We start from the raw sequence: 7,207 nt of genomic DNA, 5'->3' as shown, positions 1-7,207 counted from the left end.
ATGCTGATGATACCACCTGTACTGTGCTGGATGGAGGGAGTGTGAATTGTCTGATGAAGTGTTTTGATGTGTATGGGAGAGCGTCTGGGGCCAAGGTGAATGTAGAAAAGTCTCAAATGTTATGTGCTGATGATACAGTTATGTCTACGTGTAACATTCCTTTTAAGACTGTTAAGGGGCATGTGAGAATTTTGGGTGTGAATATTGGGGTAGATGAGCGGGAGGCGAGGGACTTAACTTGGACAGGGGTGATTAATAAAATAAAGATGACTTTGAATTACTGGAAACAAAGGAAATTACAATTGAGGGGGAAAGTGGTGGTGGTGAATGCATTGTTAATGTCAAAATGTGTGTACACCTTAGGGGTTATGGACATGCATGTATGGGTTCTGAAGGGAATTAATAATTTAATGTCTGATTTCCTGTGGGGTGGGAAGGGGGTGAAGATTGCTCACGATTTAATGATAGCAGATTATGATAGGGGTGGTTTGAGATTAATAGATCTGGAGGTGAAGTTAAAAGCCATGAGGGTGAAGAGAGTACAACGGTTTTTGTATGGGGAGAAGGGTCAGGGGTGGATGGAGTTTTTCAGGGGCAGGAGTTGCAGTCTACTGCAGAGATGGCCTGCAAAGTAATGTCATACTTTCCAGGTCCATACCCAAACAGTTCAAACTACTAATTAAAAAAATTACTCTCCAGAAATAAGTCTCTCACTGTTGCCGCCTGCTACGAATTTGTTCTAAACTGGGATATGCTTAACACCTCGGCAGTCCTACAATCTAAGCTAGATGCCCTCAATCTCACACAAATCATCAAGGAACCCACCAGGTACAACCCCAAATCTGTAAACAAGGGCACCCTCATAGACGTCATCCTGACCAACTGGCCCTCCAAATACACCTCCACTGTCTTCAACCAGGATCTCAGCGATCACTGCCTCATTGCCTGTATCCGCTACAGATCCGCAGTCAAACGACCACCCCTCATCACTGTCAAACGCTCCCTAAAACGCTCCCTAAAACACTTCTGCGAGCAGGCCTGTCTAATCAACGTGGCCCGGGTATCCTGAAAGGATATTGACCTCATCCCGTCAGTTGAGGATGCCTTGTCATTCTTTAAAACTAACCTCCTCACCATTTTAGATAAGCATGCTCCGTTCAAAAAATGCTGAACTAAGAACAGATATAGCCCTTGGTTCACTCCAGACCTGACTGCCCTCGACCAGCACAAAAACATCCTGTGGCGGACTGCAATAGCATCAAATAGTCCCCACGATATGCAACTGTTCAGGGAAGTCAGGAACCAATACACGCAGTCAGTCAGGAAAGCAAAGGCCAGCTTCTTCAGGCAGAAATTTGCATCCTATAGCTCTAACTCCAAAAAGTTCTGGGACATTGTAAAGTGCATGGAGAACAAGAGCACCTCCTCCCAGCTGCCCACTGCACTGACGCTAGGTAACACGTCACCACCGATAAATACATGATTATCGAAAACTTCAACAAGCATTTCTCAACATCTGGCCATGCCTTCCTCCTGGCTACTCCAACCTCGGCCAACTACTCGCCCAAGCCTCTCCAGGTTCTCCTTTACCCAAATCCAGATAGCAGATGTTCTGAAAGAGCTGCAAAACCTGGGCTTGACAATCTGGACCCTCTATTTCTGAAACTATCCGCCGCCATTGTCGCAACCCCTATTACCAGCCTGTTCAACCTCTCTTTCATATCGTCTGAGATCCCCAAGGATTGGAAAGCTGCCGCAGTCATCCCCCTCTTCAAAGGGGGAGACACCCTGGACCCAAACTGTTACAGACCTATATCCATCCTGCCCTGCCTATCTAAGGTCTTCAAAAGCCAAGTCAACAAAAAGGTCACTGACCATCTCGAATCCCACCGTACCTTCTCCGCTGTGCAATCTGGTTTCCGAGCCGGTCACGGGTGCACCTCAGCCACGCTCAAGGTACTAAACAATATTATAACCGCCATCGATAGTACTGTACTGTGCAGCCGTCTTCATCGACCTGGCCAAGGCTTTCGACTCTGTCAATCACCATATTCTTATCGGCAGACTCAGTAGCCTCGGTTTTTCCAATGACTGCCTTGCCTGGTTCACCAACTACTTTGCAGACAGAGTTCAGTGTGTCAAATCGGAGGGCATGTTGTCCTGTCCTCTGACAGTCTCTATGGGGGTGCCACAGGGTTCAATTCTCGGGCCGACTCTTTTCTCTGCATATATCAATGATGTTGCTCTTGCTACGGGCGATTCCCTGATCCACCTCTACGCAGACGACACCATTCTGTATACTTCCGGCCCTTCCTTGGACACTGTGCTATCTATCCTCCAAACGGGCTTCAATGCCATACAACAATCCTTCCGTGGCCTCCAACTGCTCTTAAACGCTAGTAAAAACCAAATGCATGCTTTTCAACCGTTCGCTGCCTGCACCCGCACGCCCGACTAGCATCACCACCCTGGATGATTCCGACCTAGAATATGTGGACATCTATAAGTACCTAGGTTTCTGGCTAGACTGTAAACTCTCCTTCCAGACTCATATCAAACAGCTCCAATCTAAAATCAAAGATGACAGTGTTGTTTACAAAAGGCTAAGCTTGAGAGATGGCATATTTATTTCATTTCATTTGCGATTTTCATGAATAGTTAACGTTGCGTTATGGTAATGAGCTTAGGTCTGTAAATAGAATCCCGGATCCGGGTTTGGTAGACGCAACAGGTTAAATTCTTTGTTTTTGATTTGATAGGGGGTGAATTGTTTGCCTGCCAATGTTTAGTATTGTGTTGATTGAAATAGTTTTTGTATATAATGTAAAACAAGATTTTTTAAAATAATAAATAAAATAAAAAATGCCTAATCTCGTCTGATCTCGGAAGCTAAGCAGGGTCGGGCCTGCTTGGCAAAGAATTTACGGTGGCATTGGAGTTGATGGGAGAAGATAAAGTTACAACGTAACTGCAGGAAAGAGAAGAAGATGATGGAGAGTACGTGTAGACGAATGAAATAGGGAGCAGTATGGATTCAGAAATAAGAAGAGGAAGTTTTCAGGAGGAGGGGGGGAGTAGGCTGGGTGGAGGAACTGGGGACTCACAGACTTTGGGGGGGGGGGCTCGGGCTATGTGGGTGCCTCGGAAGGAGGTGAAGTGGAGGGGAGTGGGATGCTGACAACGATACAGGAGACGGAAATGGATACAGGAAGCACAACGGGCACAGGAAATAAGAGTTCGAGTTGGTTGGAAGAGATGGATTTAGAGTCAATTTCAGATTCAGAAGACATGGAAAAGATTGATAGAACAAGGGGAGGCTACAGGAAGAGGAAAGCGGCGGCGGAGGTGAAAAAGGACGGAAAAGGAAGAAAACATGACAACAGGTAGAGAATAATGAGAAAATATTTTTATGTCAATCAATGTGAATGGTTTAAGAACAATGGAAAAATTTCAAAGAATATTAAAAATGAAGAATTTTGATATTTTATTCCTTCAAGAAACACATTGGGACAATATATGTATTTTAGAAGTAAAAAAAATATGGAGAGATTTTATTTTTGTTAACAATGGCAGAGGGAATTCAAGTGGTGTTGCTATTTTATTGAGGAAGGATGTGGTAGAGAATGTGAAACATATATATATATAATGATAATAATGGGAGCATTTTAATTTTGGATTTTGAATATATGAGTATGGTTTTTAGAATTATAAATATTTATGCTCCTAATACTGAAATAGAGCGCAAAGATTTATTTTTAGAATTAGGGAAATGGTGTGAGGGGAACTGTATTGTAGTTGGGGATTTTAATGTTAAAATGGATAGACTGGATATGACAAGAGGAGCTATTTTTAGAAGTGATGTATCTAGGGGGGTTTTAAAGAAGAAGATGTTAGAAAAAGGAATGATTGATATGTGGAGAGAGAAATCCAGACAAAAGAGAATTTTCTAGAAGGCAGGTGGTTTTAGGGGATTTGAAATAAACAAGGATAGATCTGGTTTTAGTAAAAGTAGGTTTAAGGGATTTTATGAAAGATATTAAGTATGTTTTTACAACTTTTAGTGATCATGCAGGTTCAACATTTTCAGTGGGTTTAGATAAGGAAAGAACAGGGGGTGGAATATGGTGTATGAATGCAGGGTATTTAGGAGATGAGGAATATGGGAAACAACTTAAATCTTTGATAGCATGTGAAATGGAGGATAAGCGGAAGGAGAATGATAAGTGTTTATGGTGGGACAAGGTTAAGGAAAAATAAACGTTTTTAGTATAAGATATGCAAGGAAAAAGCGAGGAAGGATGAAAAGAGAAGAAAATGAGATTAGGGCTAGATTGGATGAAGAAATGGGGAAGTGTGACAGTGAACCTAATTATAATGTAGAAACATTTTTAGATTTAAAAGCACAATTGAGTAAATATGAAATAGATAAGTGTAAGGGGGCATCGATTAGAAGTAGGGCAAAGTATGTGTTGGAAGGGGAGAAATGTACTTCATTTTTTCTTGGTTTAGAGAAGAATAAACAGAGGAGAACATATATTAGTGAGATAGAAAATGTAAAGGGTGAAGTGGTAAATGATTATGTTGAGATATTAGAAACCGTACAGAATTTTTATAAGGATTTATTTAAGTAATAGATTAGGGAAGGGGAGATAGGGAGAGGTATTGGTTAGGTATGACGGGGAGGGATGATGCTCCCATGACCTTTTGTTTTGGTTTGTGGGTACTTTGTTAATTAAGAATGCCATTATTTGATTTTGAAAGAAAATTATGATTTTGGTTTGTATTAATGAATGGCATTGTGAGTAATAAATCATTTTTCAAAAAAAAAAAATCTGTTCTTATCAGTGTAATATCTGATACGTCCCCCATCGGGGGACTACATATTAAATGAATTTTTCGAACAGGGAGTCGGAAATGGGGCTTGCTCCGTCCGCTCCACGCATCGACCCGGTATTGCAGTACCTCCGGGAACGGTGCAACACTTTTCTCCCGTTGTCAAGGAAAAATACAAATTCACAAAGCTATGTAAACAGCTAGCTAGCTGGCTGGCTAGCTAGCAGAAGAAGAGAAGGAAAGAAACATTCAAACTGAAAGAAAGGCGAAGCGCCCTTCAATGGGGTCCCCCGTTTCCCGCCATTTTACATATATATATATATATATATATAAAATTGGGCGCAGGATTGTGTGTGTGTGTGCGTGTGTGTCTCTCTCTCTCTCTCTCTCTCTCTCTGTCTGTCGCTGTGCCTCTGTGTCTGTGACCTTCTTTTTATCCACAGCCCTCAAACTTGGAAGAGTGGGTTCCGGGAGCACCCGCGGGAACCCTGCCTAGAGTGTACAGAGTGTGTCTCGGGCCCCGACCTCTTGACTTCCATACGACTCTGGTTTCTCTTCATTACTCACAAGCCTTTCGCCTTTTACTAAAGACTTCCGTAGAGAGGAACACTTACGAGTTCAACGTATTTTTGAAGCGGCTTTGCTTCTTGCAGAGCCCGGTATCTTGTTTCAAGAGAAATTGACAGAGATGGGCCAGGATATGTTATATAAATATTCATACACATAGCTCATATAAACAAAGACATTCCGTCGTAAGAACACATACACCCAGCCATAAGACTGACCCCCTCTTCCTTATATAAACACACATCTCATCTCCCTCTAACTGGCCGGTCCCAAGAGCAAAAAACTTTTGCTGTGCACCAATGGGGCCCGCTCTGGCTAGAGCAAGGCCCGCCTCCAACCCTCCGACCAGTCAAGAAGACCGAAACGACAAGACTCCACCTACTTTATTCTATGTATAAAAATGTATGTAACCATTGTATAGGCCTCTTTTTCACCTGGCTCCTTGCCGAGTTATGTGAACTACGTCCGTGCACGTAAAACTGCGGGACAAGATATCTCTGACTCATTAAAACTGTCTTTCGTTACAACTGAAATCCACTCTGTCCAGCGTCCGTGATTTGGTCTCAACTCTCCAGTATTTGAACACTAACAGAATTGGTAGCAGAGTTTGGTTGTTCTTGAATTCGATCTATTATAAGTTAGTGTGAGAGGACGAGACTGATCACGGCTAAAAAATCAGACGGAAGAGTGACTTCCCCAGCCATTCATCTTGCCTCAGGAAATCTGATCGGAGCGCTCTATATAAAGGTGAGCAGAGCCCGTTATATCGAAATCTGCATATTGTATTATAGCCTAAACCAAATTTTGATCAGAAAGTACTGGGCGTGAGTATGAATCGGTGCCCAAATTTTTTACATAAGAACCTAAGACATTGATTAAAGATATCTTGTTTTGTAAAAAAAAAAATATATATATATATATATATATTCTTATTAATGGGCCTATACTCAGTTATTTTAATAGGAATGTGTGAATTGTGATTGACCAATGTGTTAAATTCCTCCAGGGACCCTATTTGTTCTGAAATCTGCATAGAAAACTGTCCTAATTATATATGTATTGGGTTGTGTATAGAGGTGACGTTAAATAGTGGCTGTGTTTTAACACGTAATGGACACAATTATGGATGTTGGAAATTCAATGAGAATTTCATACGAATGAATGAATTATAGATGAACCGAATCTGCAAGTAAGGTCTTGTGGAGGTGTGGTTATAGATGAACCGAATCTGCAAGTAAGGTCTTGTGGAGGTGTGGTTATAGATGAACCGAATCTGCAAGTAAGGTCTTGTGGAGGTGTGGTTATAGATGAACCGAATCTGCAAGTAAAAATGTCCTATTTTTGATACGTTCTATACTATCGAATATAGTCTTGTGGAGGTGGGGTTATAGTTGAATTATGGATGAACCGGATCTGCAAGTAAAATCTCCTGTTGATACACATAACATCGAATAGGTCTTGTGGAGGTGTGGTTGGATTGAATGAATCTGCATGAAAAATGCCCTATTAAAAAAGCTGTGTATTATTTAATAGGTTTTGTAAGAGGTGTAGTCGAGTAGATACAGGATATGTAAGTTTGGCGTTCCACAAGACAGAGATCGGGAATGATGTGGCTATTGCACATCAAACAATAAACATAATATGAACCAGAGTTGACATTCCATGATTTGGAGATGGGGGAAATTAAATTGAAAGAAACGTTTGTCGCGGAGTAGGTTGGGACACGTAACTGGGCTATTAGGCACACGTGCTGAAAGACAAAGCCACCTTAGTATCGAATGGCCGTGCAACTTTGACAGCAGCCGGG

At 41.8% G+C, this 7,207-nt stretch overlaps 1 non-coding gene and 1 pseudogene across 1 annotated transcript; both read left to right on the top strand.

Moving 5' to 3' along the window:
- Window positions 1–4,809: 4,809 nt before the first annotated feature.
- Window positions 4,810–4,984, top strand: LOC139403781 (U2 spliceosomal RNA; annotated as a pseudogene).
- A 389-nt stretch (window positions 4,985–5,373) lies between these two features.
- LOC139403786 (U5 spliceosomal RNA) lies at window positions 5,374–5,490 on the top strand. The gene has a single exon (XR_011633749.1). It is a non-coding gene; the product is annotated as a U5 spliceosomal RNA (small nuclear RNA).
- The last annotated feature ends 1,717 nt before the right edge of the window (window positions 5,491–7,207 follow it).

Source organism: Oncorhynchus clarkii, unplaced genomic scaffold (genome assembly GCF_045791955.1).
Source record: "Oncorhynchus clarkii lewisi isolate Uvic-CL-2024 unplaced genomic scaffold, UVic_Ocla_1.0 unplaced_contig_1096_pilon_pilon, whole genome shotgun sequence".
In the NCBI taxonomy this organism is placed as follows: Eukaryota; Metazoa; Chordata; class Actinopteri; order Salmoniformes; family Salmonidae; genus Oncorhynchus; species Oncorhynchus clarkii.
Note: the sequence above shows the minus strand (reverse complement) of the source record. Positions and strands in the feature narration are given on the sequence as shown.